At 47.5% G+C, this 21,159-nt stretch overlaps 1 long non-coding RNA gene across 1 annotated transcript; it reads left to right on the top strand.

Annotated features, from left to right (window-relative positions):
• Positions 1-4,880: 4,880 nt before the first annotated feature.
• Positions 4,881-16,235, top strand: LOC108542207 (uncharacterized). Its single transcript, XR_001889191.1, has 3 exons — positions 4,881-5,062; positions 10,695-10,878; positions 16,153-16,235. It is a non-coding gene; the product is annotated as an uncharacterized LOC108542207 (long non-coding RNA).
• The last annotated feature ends 4,924 nt before the right edge of the window (positions 16,236-21,159 follow it).

A 21,159-nucleotide genomic window follows, 5' to 3' on the forward strand; every position in this document is an offset into this window, starting at 1 on the left:
CGTGTCCACGCTGGTGCTGGTTCCTCTGTCTGGAGTAGATGTCCCTACCTGTCACCTGTACAGATCCCTCCTTAGTCCCGGTGTCTCTGGGAAGCCTTTTTTGACGGCTCCAAGGGAGAATGCCTTTCCTGATGCTCTGGGTGCCCTAGGGGGCCACTGGCCCTTTAGCCCCACCTGGGACAGCTCCAGAATCCTTTTGCTCTGGGCTCTGGGCTGGAACCCCCTGTTCTGCCAGGCATCCTTCTTTTCCAGCATCAGTGACATTAACTGAGAGTCATTAGAGTGTGGTGGTTAAAATCAAATGCAGTCAGATAGTCACTCCACAGTGGAGAGACCTGGAAACACCAGCTTCACCACGTGGTCAAGGTGACAAGTCATGCTGGTGTCATGTGGCCCTTGATACGATGTGAAGAGAAGGGTGCCTCTGTTGTATGCTTCCCCAAATCTGTAACCTCAGACTATTCATGAGAACATACCTGTCAAACCTAGACTAACGAATATCCTGTGAGATACCTGATGCTGCTCTTTAAAAGTGTCAGGGTGGTTGGGCATGGTGACTCACGCCTGTAATCCCAGCACTTTGAGAGGCCGAGGTGGGTGGATCACCTGAGGTCAGGAGTTTGAGACCAGCCTGATCAACATGGTGAAATCCCATCTCTACTAAAAAAAAAAAAAGAAAACAAAAAATACAAAATTAATTGGGCGTAATGGTGAATGCCTGAAATCCCAGCTACTCTGGAGGCTGAGGCAGGAGAATCGCTTGAACCTGGGAGACAGAGGTTGCAGTGAGCTGAGATCGTGCCACTGCACTCCAGCCTGGGCAACAAGAGCGAAACTGTTAAAAAATAGAAGTGTCAGGGTCATGAAAGACAATGAAAGACTGAGAAATGGTCACAGATCAGAGGAGACGAAGAGACATGATGACTAAATGCAATGCAGGATGCTGGATTAGGTCCTGGAACAGAAAAAGAACATGAGTGGAAAAACTGGGGAAATCCTAAAATGTCTGTAGTTTGGTTAATAATAGTGTGCCATGTTGATTTTTAAATTTTGATAAACACACCATGGCTAGGTGAGACCTGAATATTAGAGGAAGAGGGGGAAGAGTATATGAGAACTCTGCTCCATCTTCGTAACTTTTCCATAAAATTATTTTAAAATAAAAGCTGAAAAGGACAAGTGTTCTGAACTAGAACACATGGCCTCAAATCCAGCCCCTCCACTTCCTGGCTGTTGGACTTTAGACATGAAACTCAACTCCCTGAGCCTCAGTTTCCTCATTAGGAAAACAAAGGCCTATTTTTCCTCATTTGGAAAACAGTGCCTATCTCAGTAGGGTTGTTGTAAGGATTAACTGAACTAATTATGAGATACACCTAGAAAGTGCCTGGCACACAGGAAGCAATCAATAGGGTTTCACTATTATTATTGTTATTGATGAAGGAGGAAGTCTAACTTCTATAAGGTGGGAGGGATGGGGAATATGCTGGGTGACAGAATTCAATAAGGTATGAATAATTCAACGTGATTCAATTAAATAAACATCTACAGACTTTGTCTGTGTGCCAGGCCTTGCACTGAGGAGAGAGAAGTCAGACCTGGTCCTTTCCCTGGCGGGGCTCAGACATGAGTTTGGGGAGTCAGAACCAGATGCAGATGGTGACCTCCACGTATGGGGTACGTGGAGTCAATCAGAGGCACGTTGAAGTGGCCGTGAGGCCAGAAGCAGGAGCTCTTTTGGAGTCTGAGACTGGGTGAGGAATCTGAGAAGGCTTCATGGATGTAGCGGCACTTGAACCAGGTTTTGATATATGAATAGAACTTTTCTAGCTATACGGATGTGGGCATAGAGTCCTAGTAAGTACATTATGGGTAACTTAAGGCATATGCTTGATGATTGATCAATTTCAAATCCTCTTCACTAGCTGCAAAGTGGGTACCTTTATTACCCATTTATAGATGGGATAACAGAAGCCCAGGGAGGGAATGGGGTTTCTCCAGGTTATAGACCACTAGTTGGCAGAATTCAGATTCCAACCCTATCTGTCTGACTCCCAAGCCACCTGCCATGAGGAAGGAGCAGTGTGCCCCAAAGTGTGGCACCACTAGGAGAACAAGTGCTGGGGGTGTGGTGTGATGTCATCTTCCAGGTATGGAGGAGGAGGAGGGAGACAGGCAGGTGAGACGGGGCTGGGCAGTGCTGGGGGACCCTCCCTATTCCCAGGAGTTTGACTCTCTGATAGGTCCAGGGAGCCACAGAAGGGTTTACCCAGGGACACAGGATGGCCAGATCTGTGTTTTAGGCAGCACACTCTGGCTTCAGCGTGGTGTGCTAGGAGGCAGAGTGAAGGCAGGGACCCTGGGGGAAGAAGAGGGGGGAGCTGATGGAGAGGAATAGGCAACAAGAAGGCAGCATCCCGAGAGACCCACCCCAGTGAAATGAAGAAATGTGAGAAAAATGTGGCCTTACAAAAACAACTGTGAAAAAACACAGGGGTCTTAGTAGACTGTGACCTTTGTGTGATCCAGCCGAGTGATGTGGCTGTCCCCAGGCAGAGGGACCTCTCATAAACAGAGAAGCAGGGAGTTGCCAGTCCCCCCGTTCTTGTCACAGGCCATTCTTCGCTCTTGAGCTCAGTGCATCTGGCTGTGTTCCAATGCTCTACTCCGAAGGGCCCAGAGACACAATGGGGACCATTTCGCAAGGGGGTGGCTTCCGATTCATATCCAGGAAGGGGCAGTTGAAGAACCTGAGTGTTCAAACCAGAAGAGAAACAACTTAGCAGAAACAGAGCAAGGGGGCCTGTGAGCCCCAGAGGACAAGTGAGGGGCGTGACGGTGAGTCTGATTTGGGATTTCCCTGAACTCACTTCTGTTCCTTCTGCTTCATGCTGCTTTCTCTGAAGCTGGAAGTCCTTTGCTTCTGTGGTCCACAGGGTGAGTGGAATAGGCCCCATCCCACAGTTTTTGAGCTCCAGGTGCCCAGTGGGACTTGACCTCCACTCCGTTCCACCTCCAGTTTCCCATAGTCCTCAGGGAAGGGACTCATCGGTGCAGCTGGAAACAGGGCTGGACAGAACCCAGTAGGTGTGGCATAGCTCACCTATCTGGACCCCTCTATCTGGGCTCTTTCTGAGTTCATGAAGTCTTATTCACCAACCTGAAGTGGTTTTGGAGGAGGAGGTCTGGAAGCAGAAAGTATGTCATTCCCTGAAGGTCTGTCCTGCCTAGAGAAGTTGGGACTTCTCTCATTCTATATCAACATTAGATCACGTTTGCTCATTATTTGCTCATTTTCCACTACTGGAGACATTTCCGATGTTTGAACACTGAGATTCTGTGCCCCTAGAGTCAGGGCTCATGTTTGGGGAGCCACCCTAAGCCACTGGCTCTGTGGCTCCTGTGACCCTGGACTCTCCAAGGTGTGAGATTGTGATGCTAATTAACTATAAAGACTGGGCTTGAAATTGGAATTTTTCTGGGCTCCAGGTCCCTGGTCATAGTGTCGGTTGCTCATTAAACCACAGGTAGATGAATTGGCTCTGTAGATGCTGACTGTGCAACCTTAGGGAGGTGGCAGCAGCAGCTGGGATTCCAGCTCCATGAAGTGCTGACAACACAGTGGACAGAGACACTGGCACAGGCATTGGCATGGTTTTGCGGTCTCATGCAATGGGCCCAGATCCCAACCTCTCTCTGTTCCTCCTCCTCCAGCACCCCCAGCCCCCAACACACACACACACACACACACACACACACACACACACACACACACACACACAATCCTGGGAACTGGGCATGAGGGATCCTGGCTCTCACTCCTCTCTAGCTAACTAGCTGTGTGATCTTGGGCAGCCTAAACTCTCGGAGCTTCAGTTTTTACAAGATGAGGAGTTGGGTGGGAGGATTCCAGAGCCTTCTTAGCACAGGGTTTCCCATGAGATAGAGATGCCAAACATTGGACCAATCATGTGGAGGAGGTTCTATAACCCCAACCATCCTGACTGTACCAGCCGGGGAACACAGCCACCGTATCATTAGTCTTTGATTGTAAGAGCAGCAAGCTCTATCTGCTTTTTGCGATGGCTCCCCTTCCCCATGAAGTCTCCCCTGGTTGGACAAGGTTGCTCTGTTGGGTTGCTGCGGGCAGCAGGCTCTCTGATCTGTGCCTTTTCTTTAACTCTGTTCTTCCTGGGGAAGCCCTCTGTGCACTGTCATTTGCAGGTGGTAATTGGCCACTGCTACGCGGCTCACTTCTCAGTGTGAAGACCACTTCTTGGGCACTCTGACTGGCACATCTGGCCCTGCTTCTGCTTCACCTCTGCTCCATATCCCTTAGGCCCTGCCACAGGGCACCAGAGCTGGGGTGGAGAGAAGGCCCACCTCTCCTTCTTCCTGTGCCAAACCTGGCTGTGTGGGCACCAAAGCAGCTCAGCCTGGGCTCAACGTCTCACACAGTCCTTCATGAAAACAGCTCCTACATCTTCTGGGCTTTACCCCCTCTCCACTGTATTCAACCTCAGCCCAGCAGATTGAGCTAGGGCAACAGATGCCATCTTACCCTATGCCTCTGCTGTCTTCTCAAACTTCCTTCCAATTTAGAAAACACTAGAAGCTCCCAAGCAGATTGGCCAGCGGTGGGTAAAGAGGAGGTCATCACCTGAGCTGCTCTACTCGCTGGAAGCATCCAGTATTCTGCCCCAGCCCAGCCCTGCCTGGTCACTGCCAGTCTCTCTATTCGATTTCTGTCCCAGTGTTTACGTCAATCAGAATTAACTAATGTTTATTGAGTGCTTATTGTGTCGCCAGCATGGGGGAAATTACTCTTTTCTTAAAAAAACAAAACTTTTCTTCTCTCTGATTTTTTTTCTCCCAGATCTCTCAGCCTTTTGGAAAGGCTGCCTTGAATTATTCAGCCTGCAGTACAGATCTCTGGAGAACATAGCCTCGCGGCTACTTTAATCACTAGAAAGGTTCGGAGTCAGTTATAATCAGCTGGAGTCAACGTGGAAATGCTCATCTCTGGCTTGAAAATAAGATCAAAAGGAAGACCAAGGAAGAGGTAAAATCTGAGACAAGAAATGGATGTTGGTTTCCAGAGGCTCTTAGGTCTTTCTCCTATTTCCAAAGGGGGTCACAGACCTGAAGCCCCAGTCCCTGGGAACTCTGCTTCCCTTGAGCGCATTACTGTGAAACTCTGACCTTTTCTTATGTCACTGGGAAGGCAGTCACACCTCTGCCAATTCAGGGACAAGTTGAGTGAGACAGGACCTCTCTCTGATGGAGGTTTGGTGGACAGTTGTTATCTTCTAAGCATGTGTGAGTAGAGGGAGATGGAGATGAAAATGGGGATGAGCAGAGGAGGGCTCTTTCTACCTTGAGCTAAGCTGGGGTTGGGCATGTTCAGGCAAGGGCTGGGGGAATGGAGGGGCAGAGGGCTGATTGGAGGGAATTTGGAGGTGTCACCAGGGTGGGAAAGCATCCCAAGGGAGGGGAGAGTGGGATCTGCCAGCTTGCTTTTAGGGGAGGGGCAATTCTGGGTGCTCACCTGAGTTCCTGCCTGAGTCCTTCTATTAGTCTGTTTTCACACTGCTATAAAGATGTATCCAAGACTGGGTAATTTATAAAGAAGAGGTTTAGTTGACTCACATTTCTGCATGGCTGGAGTGGCCTCAGGATACTTACAATCATGATGGAAGGGGAAGAGGCATGTCTTATATGGCAGCAGGTGAGAGAGCTAGCAAAAGCAGGGGAAACTGGCTTATAAAACCATCAGATCTTGTGAAAACTCCCTCACTATCATGAAAACAGCATGGGGAAAACCGCCTCCATGACCCAATCACCTCCCACTGGGTCCCTCCCTCAACATGTGGGGATTATGGCGATTACAATTCAAGATGAGATTTGGGTGGAGACATAGCCAAACCGTATTGAGGTGTTTTTGGTAAAATCTCTTAGGCGCAGGATGGTCCCACTTGTGTCATCTGTGTCTGACAGTGTGGGGGCCGTGGTCCCCAGCTTATCTCAAGGGTTTCAAGGAATGCAGAGCAGCGCTGGTGGGTTGAGGGCCAACGTTGTTTGTCCCACTAATGGCTTCATGGTGACAGGCCCTCACCTGAGGCAGCTCAGGTGGGACTCAATGAGCACTGAGGCAGCTCAGGTGGGACTCAATGAGACCTCTCCCCTCTCCCCCATTGCCCACCATACTCTTCCCTAAGATGGGTCAGCATTGAGGGCAAGAAACTGTGACCCCGCTGCCGCCTCCAAAGGAGGAAGGATGCTTGTTGTCTAAGTGGAGGAGCCCCTGGAGACCACAGTTAGGGCTGGTGGGTGTGCCCTCCTCTTTCTTGCAGCCTCTGCAGGAGATAGGATGGAGTACTGGGCAGGGCTGTTTCCAGTGGAAGATCCAGTTCTCTGCCTATGTTTCTTTTTCCTCCACTCTCCCAACTAGTAGGTCTTGTGGGGGTGGAGTGGGGACACTCTCCCTTACCCCCGTCTCACTGCTGCTTTCTCTCTGGTCCTTGAGGGCAGGGTCGGGGTGGGGCTTGTGCTGGAGCCAGGTCTTGTCTCATAGTAGTGAGACCTGAGGTCAGGTTGGGAAGTGGGTGACTTAGTCTAGCTTAGGGAAAGGGGTCCTGGGTGGGTCCAGCCCAGGGTCCTTGTTTTAGGGGTTGGGACTGGAGCCCAACTAAGAAGGTGCTGGGCCTGGGTCTTCCTTGGTATGTCTCTTTTCCCTAAGGGCCTTTCAGGAGGAGGGAGGTAGCTGGGCCAAGGCAGGATTTGGGAATTCTGGAATGGCTTCGGTGTCATCCTAACAATTCAATCTCAGTAGCACTCCAGTCATAAAACCCCAACCCAGTGGTGGTAGAGGGTGCTGGCTGCCTTAGGAGCCTGAGGCAGCAGCATTCTCAGCCCCCATATCTGTGCCCTCTGTAGTGGGTCCTGGCCATGGCCACAGGAACATGGGCAGCAGAGGCCGTGGCATCAGCTCTCACTGATGGAATCAGATCAGGAAAGGTGGAAAATGTCAGCTGTAAGGTGGCAGCCAAGAGGGTGTGTTTGTGGGCACATGTGAGTCGCCCATGGGGTGCCCAGGCTGTCTGGGGTCAGTCTCACTGAGCTCTGTCTCTGACCAGCTGTGTATACCTATCCTCTCAATGCCTCAGTCTCTTCACCTGTAAAGTGGATAGAAGATTGGACTCAGGATTAACAAGCGAATGCATGCGAAAGCACTTGGCGAAGTGCCTGGGATGTAGAAAACCCTCAGTGAACAGCTCTTCATGCTCAGTTGTGTCTCTGTGTCCTCTTAGAGACTGGAAGTCCCGCAGCAGCAGATGGAAGTTAGAGCCAGAGGAATGCTGCTTGTTGCTGTGATTGTAAACTCCTTTATACCCCACAGGTTTGGGGGTTGGCTAGAAAATATTGGGTAATTAGAAAAACATTTTTTTTTTTCTTTTGCAGAGCAGTGAAGCCATAGCAAACGGATGGGCCTTGCCCTCAGCATTTTCCCATTTCAGTAGAATCAGCAAAAAGTCAATTACATCCTATTATAAACATGTACTGCACAAATGCAAAAATGAACGCTACAGAAGGATATAGATTCCTCCACCCTGGGGGGCTGTTGGCAGTTTGATGCATTCCCTTCAGACCTACCCTTACATGTATGCAAACGTATGTCATATGCAATCACCATGCTTCTGTCCCTCCCTCTTTCCCTCCCTCCTTCCTCCTTTCCCTCCCTCCTTCCTTCTTTTTTTTTTTTTTTGAGACGGAGTCTCGCTCTGTCGCCCAGGCTGGAGTGCAGTGGCTGGATCTCAGCTCACTGCAAGCTCCGCCTCCCGGGTCCACGCCATTCTCCTGCCTCAGCCTCCCGAGTAGCTGGGACTACAGGCGCCGCCATCTCGCCCGGCTAATTTTTTGTATTTTTTAAGTGGAGACGGGGTTTCACTGTGTTAGCCAGGATGGTCTCGACCTCCTGACCTTGTGATCCGCCCGCCTCGGCCTCCCAAAGTGCTGGGATTACAGGCTTGAGCCACCGCGCCCGGCCTTCCTTCTTTCTCTCCCTCTCTCTTTCCCTCCTTCTCTCACTTTCTCTTCCCCTTTCTCTTCTTTCAGAGGAATCATACCACAAACATATTATTGACATTGCTTAGTAATGTGCTTCCCCCCACTCATTATTGTGTCAGGCACATGTTATATCAATACACATATTTCTATCAAAATCACCCCCCACCCCGCCATATACAGAAGATTTAAGGAATAAAAAGGGATAAAAGCTTTTCTTAGGGTTCAAGGGACGATCTAAGAAAGAAATCACTTTTATAAAAGCCTTTAAAAATTATTTTCCCTGGTTAAAACATTAATGTACCTTTAACCCTCCTCCTGGAAAAACCATTATGTATCTCATAATCTCACTACTCATACATAATCATTGTTAACATTTTGGTACAGTTCTTTCTAGTCTTTTTTCTATGTTTGCTTTTTTTTGTGTGCTTGTGTGTGTGTGTGCACTTATGTGTGTGTGTGTATGTGTATTTAAACAAATTAGAATCACACCATAACATTTGTAATTTGTGTTTTCTACTTAACATTATTTCATAGATGTTTTCTCTCACAGCTATATATCATATGGGCCCAAATATCTGGTAGCCAAGCACATAAGGGCCCGATTTTCCCATCTGGAAGATTTAATAAAAGGTTTTGGAACCAACTGAATATGCAAATATTTAAGGGTAGAGCTGAAATCATCAAATGCTAACTGATGATGTTTAATTGACAAATTCAGTTATATATAGACATTTAAACCCACAGGTAAAGTATGTTAAATTTAGAAAGATTCACATTTCACCAACTCTGCCAGCATCTTTGACATCTGTGCTTCCATCTTCCTTGGGGCTGCTTTATGAATTACCCAACATAGCTGTCCAGAGCAGATCATTTTCCCTTTTGTTTAACTTGTTCAAGATTAAGATGCAATGCTTTTAAAATCTGTGTACAATGTTGTCTCTGGCAATTGTATTTTAAGCCACGAGTACCTATTTGCATAACATTAGGGCAGTCTTTGCATTTGTCCCATAAGTGTATTAGCGATACCCACAACATCACTGCTTACTGGATTGCTCCTCAAAGTGATCTTTAAAGGCTTGTTTACAATGACAGCCAACACTTGCAATTGTGAGGTTGTAACCCTGAGAATAATTACTAAATCTCCGTTCAATTCCTTTGCCTCCTTTTTGCCAATTCCAGCAGGTAACCCCTATAAACATCCCCAACTAGCATTGATTGAGGTCAGGTACGGCTAATGTGATTTCCCCAAACAGTACTTTGTTGTTTAAAATAAAGTAACTAAGAAAGAGTATGCTTAATAGGAAAGTCATTGTAAGAATTTGAATTTAAAGAGATTTTCCTTTTTCTAAGATAATTGTGGGAAAAATCCCCATGTTACATTTGGAAATACATGATGTAGTTTTAAAGACAAGATTAATGGAAACATGGTTTTCCATCTTTTGGCTGCATCCTAATTTATTTAATCATTCCTCTCTTGTTGGACAGTTCAATTATTTCCACTTTTTTGCTATTATAAATAACAAGGCACATTCTTGTACTTATATCTCTGGCACATTACAGATTATTTCCTCAGGACAAATTCCCACAGGGTCAAATGGTGTGGATATTTTTAAGAATCTTGATACATCATGCCAAATTGCCCTTCAGAAAGGTTGTGTCAATTTATAATCCCATCAGCAGTGAATAGTGGTGGGCATTTTACAATAAATATGGAACATTTCTGAAATTAATGGGAAAATGCTTCTTCATAAACTCTTTGGACTTTTCTCTAGAGTCAATTTATTGGAACTATAGGAGTCTTTAGAATTTACCTGGTCCAACTGGTTTTCCAATGGGCTTGCGTACATCTTGTAAGGGGAAACTCTTTACTTCAAAGGAGCCCTTGCTAGAATTGGATGGTTATGACCTTCTTTAGTTCAGCCAAAGTATGCTTCCCTATAGCTTGCACAATTAAACAGATATTTACTGCGCTCCTCCAATGTGCACCCAGCCTAGCTCAATGTTGGGCACACCCGCTCATGGAGTTGGGGGATAAAGAAATCGAGTCTAACAGGTACCAACTCTGAAGCCAGGCACCACAGCAAGCACAACTCCATGAAGCTGAGGTTATTGTCCCACGTTTTAGAGATACAGAAATTAAGGTTCAGAGAGGTTGGGCAACTTGTCCAAACTCACACAGCTGGTAAGCTGATGGGCTGGGATTAAACCCAGATCTGTCTTATTTTCTAAGACCCCATATTGACTTTCCTAGGCCTTCTGTTTTGGAGCTGCTGAAAACAAGTTTGCCCTACAGGATAGAGCCTCCTTACCTGCCACTCCCTGCCGTATCCAGAGAGCATACAGGCCACAGTTGTCAGGACAGCCCTGATTTCAAATCTCCTGTCTTGTTGTCCCATAAGTACTCCCACTGTGGTGGTTTGCACTGAGTCAACTTGGTTAATCTGCAATTCCGCTTTCCTGTGTGGGCTCAGGTTAGAGCTGGGCAAAGAGGAAGCTGCCCAGGATTGGAAGGTGGGAGAGAAGTAGCAGCCATCACTCTCTGAGGTTATCACAGTCAGATGGAGTGACAGATGAAGAGATGTCCAGTGGGTCCCAGCTTGTCCTCACTCTTCTCCCTTTGCCTCCAGCTCTTCTCCGTGGCTACCTACCCCGTTGGCCAGTGGCGGCTCATGCTCATCACCAGGCATGTGGCTGTAGACCCATGGAGCTGGGACGCATGCAGAGGCACCAGCTCTTCACGACCCTCTCTGCCAGCACCGGTTTCATGGTTCTCCTTTGATGTTGGGCGTGGTTGGCTTCTCTAAGTGACAGGTTAGTGGCTCCTCTGGACCTCCAACTGATCTTCTGGACCTTTGCTTCTGCAGCTTCCCTCAATTGTGCAAATTCTAGGTCTTATTCCTAGAATAAATACTGGATCTGAAAGCACTCACAGGATTCTGCTCCCCTGGCTGAACCCTGGCGGAAGTGATGTGATGTGACTTCAAAACTAGGCCTTAAGAGGCCTTGCCGTTTTCCCTGTCCTGAGGCCACATCGTGCTGTGAAAAAACTCAGCTTAGCAGAGGCTGAGAAGCTACACGGAGAAGAAGGGAAGAGCCCTGGTCAACACACACAATTGTGAAAAAAATAACTCACTGTAGCCATTTTTTTTAGGCTGAGAAAATATTTTTCTATTAATTGGTTGATCTGTCATTATATTCCATTGCATAGTCAGTGAAAATATAGTAAGTAAAGTTTAGTGTAACCATGTTAGAATAATCTAAATTTGAAGGTATTTATTAGCTTTATTAACTTACACAAAATAAAATTCACTGCCTTTTTATCATGGTAAAATATAGACAACATACAACTGACCATTTTAGCTACTTTTAGGTGTGCAGGTCAGTGGCATTAGGTACAGTCACATTGTTGTATAACCATCATCGCTATCCACCTCCAGAACTTTTTCCTCATTCCAGACAGAAACTCTCCAATTCCCCATTCCCCCTCCCCTTAATGTAGTTTTTTTTTCCATTTTTTTTGAGATAGGGTCTCACTCTATCACCTAGGCTGGAGTGCCGTGGCAGGATCATGCTCACTGTAACCTCCAACTCCTGGGTTCAAGTGATCCTCCCACCTCAGCCTCCTGAGAAGCTAGGACTACAGATGTGTGCCACCAAGCCTAGCTTTTTATTTTATTCTTTGTAGAGATGGGAGGGAGTCTGGCTATGTTGCCCAGGTACCCTCAGTGTAGTTTTAGGCCACTAAAGTTTGGGGTACCTTGTTACACAGCCGTAGATAACTGAACACTCATACTTGGTGAGGTCATATGCTCTAATTTTCTAGTTTAAAAAATAGTTTCTCAGGCAAAACTACAGAGTCAGTAAAAAGATTTGTGTTTGCCAGGGGTTCTGAGGGTGAGGGTGGGAAGGGATGAGTAGGTAGAGCATAGAAGATCTTTAGGGCAGTGAAAATGCTCTGTATGATACTATAATGCGGATACCCAGAGTGAACCATGATGTAAACTATAGACTGTGGACTCTGGGTGGTGACGATGTTTCACTGTAGGTTCATCAATGGTAACAAATTCCTCTATACCAAATGAGTTACAGAGGAATGCTGGCCTGCTGGCCTAACAGAGGAGAAAGGTGCCCAGAGAGAGGTTCCTAGGAAAAGCATCTGCAGAGGGAGTTGGGTCCAGCCCTCTTAGCTTTGTGAAGGACAAGATAAGTAAACACAAGGATTCACTAACCCATTCATTCACCATTACTATTCACATTCATTCACCATTTACAAGGATTCACTAACCCATTCATTCACCATTGCCTTGCACAATGTTTGTTTCATTCTTAGCTATTTGCAGGATGCTTACTGAGCTCAGAGTCTCCTAACCCCCTGGTGCCCTGGTGGGGGGGCATTGATAATGGGGGAGGCCAGGCATGTGTGGAGCAGAAGGCATATGGGATATCTCTGTACCTTCCTCTCAACTTGGCTGTGAATCTAAAAAAAAAAAAAGTCTTAAAAAATAACAAGAACCAAAACATAGTTGCCCAAACTCTGTGTCTCCTCTTGACCAGCCCAAATAGCACTGGAATATTTTCTCTTCCCACATGGCAAGCTTTCAGATCCTCTCCACCCTGGTGAATCCGCCCTGGGTCCTGGGCCTCACCTATTTGCCTTAAAGTGGGGCCTGCAGAAAGAACATGAGCCTCTAAGGATCATGTGTTGGAGCAGCACAGTCCAGGGTAGAGTTTGTAAACTGATGGCCTGAGCCCTCATCAAGCCCCCAGATACATTTTACTTAGCACACACCATTGACATGCATAATGGTTGAAAATAATTTGAATTTGTTTTCAATGTTTAAAACTCTAGAGTCTCACATACAAATCTGGATTTCTGGTTTCTCTTAAAAATAAGAAGATTGGGCCACACTGGACCACATTCCCATGAGACAGAACTCTTGGCTGGCTGAGTAGAGGTGGCCCCTATTGGGGGCAGAATTGTGTTCTCTAGCCTTTTATAATACAGACCAGGCCCAGCTGTGCTGACTTCCCAACCCCTTACACCAGCCCCTTTCCTCATGTGCTCTACGTGCTGCTAGGCAGTTTGGCATTTGAGTTTCAACATCTAGTCTAGAGAAATAGTCATCTCTCATGAGTGGGCCTATGCTTCTGTTAATGTGGCCTTAGGGTTCTAGCTGTTTGGCCTCTACACTCTGAGCTCAGAGTCTCCTAACCCTCTGAGCTTTTCTTGGGAACTTGTCCTATGACATCTTGGGCACTGTATTAGTCCACTTTCATGCTGCTGATAAAGACATACCTGAGACCAGGCAATTTACTAAAGAAAGAGGTTTATTGGACTTACAGTTCCATGTGGCTTGAGAGGCCTCACAATTATGGCAGAAGGTAAAAGGCACGTCTTACATGGTGGTGGCAAGAGAGAGAATGAGAGCCATGTGAAATAGGTTTCTCCTTATCAAACCATCAGATCTCATGAGACTTATTCACTACCATGAGAACAGTATGGGGGAAACTGCCTCCATGATTCAGTTATCTCCCACACATGGGAATTATGGGAATACAATTCAAGATGAATTGATGTATTGAACTGATGTATTGAATTATGGGAGTACAATTCAATATGAGATTTGAGTGGGGACACAGAGCCAAACCATATCAGGCACGATGCTTAAAGGAGGACATAGGGGCGTTGGTGAGGTTTCCACATTTTCTTGGAACTAAGGGAGAAAAAGAGACTGTGGCAAGCAAGTGGCTGGCTGAGGTTTTGTGATGAAGGCAGGGGTTTGATTTCAGGACCAGACTCTGGCCTAGATCCTGGCCTGACAGCTCCTCCCACAGCGTGGAATTACTATTACCACGTCCAGGGCTCCCCCACTGGCCATTGCACTGTGAGCTCCAGGAGGGCAGAATGGTGTGTGATTTATCTTTGATTTCCTAGATTTCCTAGAGGCTGGCAGTAGTTTTTTTGTTTGTTTTTCTTTTTTTGAGATGGAGTCTCTCTGTCACCCGGGCTGTGCTGTGGCGTGATCTTGGCTCACTGCAATCTCTGCCTCCTGGGTTCAAGAGATTCTCCTGCCTCAACCTCTGATAGCTGGGATTACAGGCGTGCACCACCACATACAGCTAATTTTTGTATTTTTAGTAGAGACAGGGTTTCACTATGTTGGCCAGGCTGGTCTCAAACTCCTGACCTCAAGTGATCTGCCCTCCTCGGCCTCCCAAAGTGCTGGGATTACAGGCATGAGCCACCACGCTTGGCTGTAGTAGTTTTAGTAAGTGTCTGAGTAACACGTTCAAAGGGGGAAACACCTGAAAAGTTATAGAGGAATGCTGGCATGATAGGAGAACTGTGCGCAGAGAGAAGACCCCAGGACGAGCATCTGCAAAGGGAGCTGGCTCCAGTTCTCTTAGCCTTGGGGAGGCCGGGATACACAGGTGAACCTGGGACGTAAACACAGGATTCACAAACCCATTCCCGCATTCGTTGTCAGCTACGTGCAGGGTCACTGCTGGTCCTGCATCTGGTCATTGACACTCAGTGATGGGGCAGGGCAGGTCCACTTTGACTGAAATAAAAGGTCTGAGGGAGCAGGAGGCTCCAAACCCGTGAAAATGTTCACACCTTCTCTTGGGAGCTTAGGGCATAGGTGGGCATCTAGCCGAGTGTTCTCAGTCCTACCTTCAGAGTTAAACAGTCATGAATGAGAATCCTTGTTCTGCCACTTTTTAGCTGTGTGACATTTAGCAAATCCATGAGCCACAGTTTCCTCACCAGTAAAATTGGGAAAGTACCCACTTTCTGGGTAATTGGGATGATTTTCTGAGATATTTATTTAAAATGCTCTGCAGAGTGCCTGTATTGCCCCAGCCCTTCCATGAATTATGGCTTTTTTTCCTGCTGTCATTAGAAGGCAGGGGAAGATGCTGAGGGACCATGGCTGAGTAGTGGGTCCCAGCCTCCTGGGGAAGATGAAGGATGTGTCCTGGTGCAAATCATCACAGAAGCCCAAAGGTGGGCGACCAGAAGATGGGAACAGCAAAGCCTTGGACACTTGCTGAACATCTCATTAGGTTGGACAAAGAGGCCTGAAGCAGTCTTGCCTGTTTTTGGTTTTTCTCTGAGAGGAGAGGGAGTGGCCAGGGGTAACTGGATCTAATTCTATCCAAGATGAGTGGAATTAGTGATGTGGAAAAGGCAAAAACTTGGAAAAACATGAGCAAGTCAAAGTGGCACCTGGAAAGGGGAAGGTCAGACTCTCTGGAAGTTGGAGGGGGGCCGCTGGGAAGCTCAGATACAGGTTGCATGAAAGCCTAAGGCTGAGGCATGAGAGGGAGGACCAAATGAGATAGCAGGTGGGTCAAGAATGGGATTCTGGGCTGGGCGTGGTGGCACATGCCTGTGGTCTCAGCTACTCGGGAGGCTGAGATGGGAGGATGGCCTCAGCCCAGGAGATTGAGGGTGCAGTCAGCCATGATCACATCACTACACTCCAGCCTGGGTGACAGAGCGAGACCCTGTCTCTATTTAAAAAAAATGGGATTCTGCCCACACAGTGGAGGATGATCTCATGAGTGTCAGGGTGACCAGTGGTGCCCCTGCCACAGGGCTTATCTATCACTTGTTACTGACCTCTGGTGGGCACTGCTCAGTGGGGCGTACGTGCAGCAGGACTCACTATGTGGACCTCTGGGCCTCTCCAGAGCGCACTCCCATTTACACAGCTGGAGGGAGATCACAAATAATCCTGTTGCTCAGCACCTCCTTAATCTGCACCTGCCAGTCACTAAGCCCTCTCCAAGTGGGCGCTTTGCTCAGGCACAGCTCAGGACCCACTCATGCAGAGAAAGCACGGTTCTAGCCCTGCCTTCCTCACCAAGCATGCATTCACTCCTCAGTTTTTAGGGAAACTCTGGCACCAGGGCTGGCATTTCCTAGATGAGGCACACGAAGAACTAGAGCTGGGGTTGTCCTCTCTTCCTTCCAGGATGACTTTGTTTTCATATTTTCTAAATTGCATTTTAAAATCTTATTTATATTATTATACATTTGCATCATAAATTCTTAAAACATTTGTTTTATTTCCACAGGTTTTTGAAGAACAGGTGGTATGTGGTTTCCTCAGTAAGTTCTTTAGTGGTGATTTGTGAGATTTTGGTGCATCCATTACTCGAACAGTATAAGAATAAGAAAAAAGCATAAGAATGATACAATGAACTCTGGGGACTTAGGGGAAAGGGTGGTCAGGGGGTGAGGGATAAAATACCAGGATGGACTTCTACTGTTTGGGAAATGAAGGAAGTATTCGAGCAGGGTGTCCAGTGGTCTGCCTGCACTCAGGAACTCTGCAGGGGCCTCTCCTGTCCCTCCACCTTCTCAGTGGGTCCTGCCAGCTGCCAGCAGCAGCTGTGTCTGCCTCTTCCCTTGTTCCCCTCACCTGCCCCAGACCCTCTTTATAGAGGGACAAGGAGCAGGTGTTCATAGTAGAAATCATGATGTTTGTGTGTCTTCCCTCTCTGGCCCTGCAGAGCACAGCCTCTCTTCCATGCTCATCTCCCGATTGTCTCAGGGCCCTACCAACCTGGGGAAGAGCAGCCAGGCTGCTCATTGGGCAGATTCTTCATTAGTGGCTGCAAGATGTCTCCCCGCCCTCCCCATCTTGACTATGGAGTTTGGGAGCTGAGGCATGGTGCTCCTGGTCTGATCCTGCTCTGTGTTGGACCCTGTGGCTTAGCTCTTGGGGATGAGCTTGGATATTTCTAGTCCCAGGAGCCATGTGGATATGACCTCAATGGATTGGCAAAGCTATATGAACCCCTATGCCAAGGCCTGGCCCAGGCCTTCCTGCTGACTCTCTTTCTAAGCCATTATGCCAGCTCCTTCCTGTCCTCCTCCCCAATTAGTAGTGAGAATGGAGGAGGTCCTCCTGGCCTTCTGTGTAGCCTGATCGTCTATAGCAGCTTTTCACTGCAACCCCCTCCCACCCTACTCTACACTCTCTCTTGCTTCAGCCTAGACCGTTCCACCAGTCTTCCTGCTAAATACAGTAAGGATGCTACGGTTTTCTCCTGCCTTTTGATACATTCTCAGAAATTCAACTTCCAAGTCTCTGCTACTATCCACAAGAAAAAAATACCCATTCAGGTGCTCTAAAGCAGCTGCCACAGGTCAAGAGGAAGTGGCCTTGAGTCCACGGGTAGGCTCTGCTCCAGAGTTTGAGAGAATTTCTTTTATTTCCACCAATTCTCAATCTCAGGGACCTCTTATATCAGGGTACATAGTGGGGACTTCCTTTTCTAGGGATTGTCAGCCTCTGTTATGAGTACACTTAGCTTTCATTACCTTTGGGTGCCATTGTGGCCTTATTATTTTATTATTTCTCTCTCTCTCTCTCTTTTTTTTAATAGACAGAGTCTTACTCGGTCACCCAGGCTAGAGTGCAGTGGCACGATCTCGGCTCACTGCATCCTCCGCCTCCCAGATCAAGCAATTCTCTGCCTCAGCCTCCCAAGTAGCTGGGATTACAGGCACCCACCACCATGCCCAGCTAATTTTGTATTTTAGTAGAGACGGGGTTTCACCATCTTGGCCAGGCTGGTCTTGAATTCCTGACCTCGTGATCCACCTGCCTCGGCCTCCCAAAGTGCTGGGATTACAGGCATGAGCCACCATGCCTGGCCTATTTCTCTTTCTGGAGTCTCTATCTGGGTCCAAACCCATAGAATGTATGACACCAAGTCAAGTCTCTTTCTGGACTTTTTCTGGGGTCTTCCCATCATCCTGGGGAGAGTCAGTCATCTGAGCATCTGGCCTACGTCCCTGTCTCCATACTCTCTGGCGGTGCCTCTGGGATTCTCTCTTCCCCTTCATCAGCACCAACACCCCACCACCCCTGTGAATTCTTTCCTGAAGAAGGCCCACTCATGCTCCTGTCTTCTTTCAGCCTTCTGAGATCACAAGACTCTAATGTTACCCTCTTTCCCCATTAATCTCTCCACCCTCCACACATAGCCTTTTGGCTCCAGTGTGTACCCCTAAATCTCACCCCCCAACTTAAAAAAATAAGAGACTGAGTCTTGCTGTGTCACCCAGGATGGAGTGCAGTGGTGTAATCATAGTTCATGGCAGCCTTGAACTCCTGGGCTCCAGCAATCCTCCTGCCTCAGCCTCCCACGTAGCTAGGACTACAGGTATGCACCACACCTACCTAATTAAAAAAAATTTTTTTTGGTTTTTGTTTGTTTGTTTGTTTGTTTTGGTAGAGACAAGGTCTCATTATGTTACCCAAGTTGGTCTCCAACTCCTGGCTTCAAGCAATTCTCCTGCCTCGAACCCCCAAAGAGCTTGAGTTATAGGCGTGAACCACTGCACTTGGCTCTAAATAACCTTTTAATCTCCAAGTTCAAATTCCCCCAGGGATGACTGTGGCCAGCTCCTAGGATGGCTGGCTAGCCAGTGGAGTCAGATGTTTCCTCTTTGACCAAACATCTGTGGCTAGGTGGTGATGGGGTCATGTGATACAGAACATGGCTGGTCCCACTCAGTAGAAGCATGGGAGGCCAGTGATGATGAATGCCCTTAGTAAAGGAACACGGGCCAAGCATGCCCTCCAAAGCCCACCAAACAGCCAGGGCACATCCTGGCTCCTGCCCCCTTCCTGCTCACAGGGACAGGGCCTTAACATGCTCCCAAGATAGGATGGTAGCAAAGCTGAGCAGCTAGCTGCCCACTCAGAAGGATCAGGTGGGGCACTCCAGGGCTCTGAAGGGGACATGGAGGAGTGATTCCAGGGGATCCTGAGCATATTCACCCCTGCAGACAGGAACTTTCTTGCAGGTTTGTGGCCATGGGCTTCCAGTGTCTGTGCAGAGCACCTGTAAAGGCTCAGTGGCTGATTTAGTCCTGAAAACCAGAGGTGCCTACTGAGAGGCCTGAGGAGAAAAGGGCTGGCTTCTGGAATGGACTTTAAGAAAGTGGAGACTGTCTTATTTGCTGAGTAGGGTTGAGTTGCAGAGCCGATGACCCACCTAGCTCTCCTCCTGTGCCGTCTCTAGGAATAGAGATGTCTGACAAAAGGCAGCAATGATTCCCTCCCACACGTCCCACTTTCTAGTAGCCATTTACTTCTACAGAGGGGCTGAGGCAGATCCCAGCCCTTAGGGCAGCTGAGCAGGAACTCCAGGATGACTGTGGAATAGGACATCCCAGGCTTTGCTTATTCCAGGCCTGGTTTTCTTAATATAACTCACAAGGCTATTGGAACACTTTTTACATTTCTAAGATATTCTTGGAAGGTGACTGGTGGGTGCATAAAGAAAACCTTGGTCTGAGAGACACAGACATGGGTTCTAGTCCCTGGTCTTTCAACTTGCTGTGTGATCTTGGGCAAGTCCCTTTTTCTCTCTGAGCTTCCATTTTCCCATCTGGATAATGAAGGAATTGGAGGAGATAATCGGTAAGAACCGCGCTAGCTCTTAAGTGAGCATCATCACAAAATCATTCGTGTTTATTGAATGTTTCCATGTGCTATGTATGTGCTTACCTGCCTTATCTCACTGAATCCTATAATTATTTGCGCATCTTTTTTCAGAGGAGACAATGACAGCTCAGAGATGTTAGGTAACACACCTAGGATCACACAGCCGGGAGATGGTGAGGCCTGTCTAATTCCAGAACCTCGGTGGACCCTTCTAGAGGAAAGGGACTGAAGACTGGGTTCTCACTTTTGAAGGCATCAACAGCTTCTGGGACTGCTCACTGGGCCCTGGTGCTGTCTTGCTACTTACAGTAGGATGGAGTCAGTGCATTTAATAAAACTCCGTGGGTTTTGAATCCTCTTGCCCCATTGTCAGATAATGGATAGTCCACAGGCCAGACAGTCAGACATCGTGCTGTCCCTGAACCTCATTTATGTCCTCTAAATGCCAGAGCTGGATGAGGTCCTATTTCTTTCATGGGGAGGCCCAGCATCCTAAGGAACCGCAGTCAGATGAGTCTTTTTCAGGCAGCACTTTCTTCATAACCCTCCAACATATGAAATGGCCCTTTCACCACATGCCGGCGATGGGGATTTTTTCTTAAATTAAGAATTTGATACATTCCTTCAGTTCCCCTCTAGGGGTTACAGAGAGCAGAGAAAGTGATGCCTTGTGTTAATGTGCAGGTGTGGTTATGCATTTTGAAGGAGCTCTTGACAATCTCCAAGAAAAAAATGTCCCTAAATGACCCTCGGTTTTTGGTGAGAATTGCTAATTTGTGTAAGTGCTGAAGGGAAGTCCAAAGCCTGTCTGTTTGAGGGTCAAATGACAAAGTGGAAGCGTGTGTGTGTGTGTGTTTGTGCACATCCATGTCTGTGTGTATATGTGTGTGTGTGACTGTGTGAGTGTATTAATAAATGTACATGAGTGTGTTCTTGTGTATATATGTGTATGCACATGTGTACACACAAACGTGTGTGTTTGCAAGCTCATGTGTGTATTGGGGGGTGCAGTGGCATTGGGACTGATCTATTCCTAGTGAGTGCTCTGCAGAGGAGGGGGCACTACACAGGCAGTCTGTTTTGCTGGGTGACCTTGCAGCCCCCACAGGGCTGTGGTGAGCCTTCTTCGCCATGGCTCACGTGTAGAGGTGTCTGCCACACGGTACCCTACTGGCTGTTCCGGGCTGGGGAATCAGTCACCCTTCCTTGGTGAGTGCAAACATTCAGGGAAGGTAGAATGAGCAGGTCCTGGGGAGGAGGAGTGGCAGGAAGTAAAACAAATGGGAGCTTTATCCTGGCTTTGGCAAATTACGTGGCCTCTTCGTGCCTCAGTTTCCTCATCTGAAAATGGGATATCAGTCCCTGCAACTAGGTTGTTAGGAAGATTAAGTGAGTGCTGATGGAAGTGTCTGGTGCATGGCAAAAGCATTTTAATTTTTTCTTGTGTTCCATGCAGAGATTTTGTATTGGTGAAGTGACCGGGGGGTAGCGTAGATAGATATATAGCGTATATACGGTAGTATGAGTGAGGTATAGTATAGGGTAGGGTAGGGGGATTAATAGGCTCTATGTTTTAGAATGCTTTTAGGTTTATAGACAAATTGATCAGAAAGTAAGG

Source organism: Rhinopithecus bieti, unplaced genomic scaffold (assembly GCF_001698545.2).
Source record: "Rhinopithecus bieti isolate Rb0 unplaced genomic scaffold, ASM169854v2 scaffold_22548, whole genome shotgun sequence".
Lineage (NCBI taxonomy): Eukaryota > Metazoa > Chordata > Mammalia > Primates > Cercopithecidae > Rhinopithecus > Rhinopithecus bieti.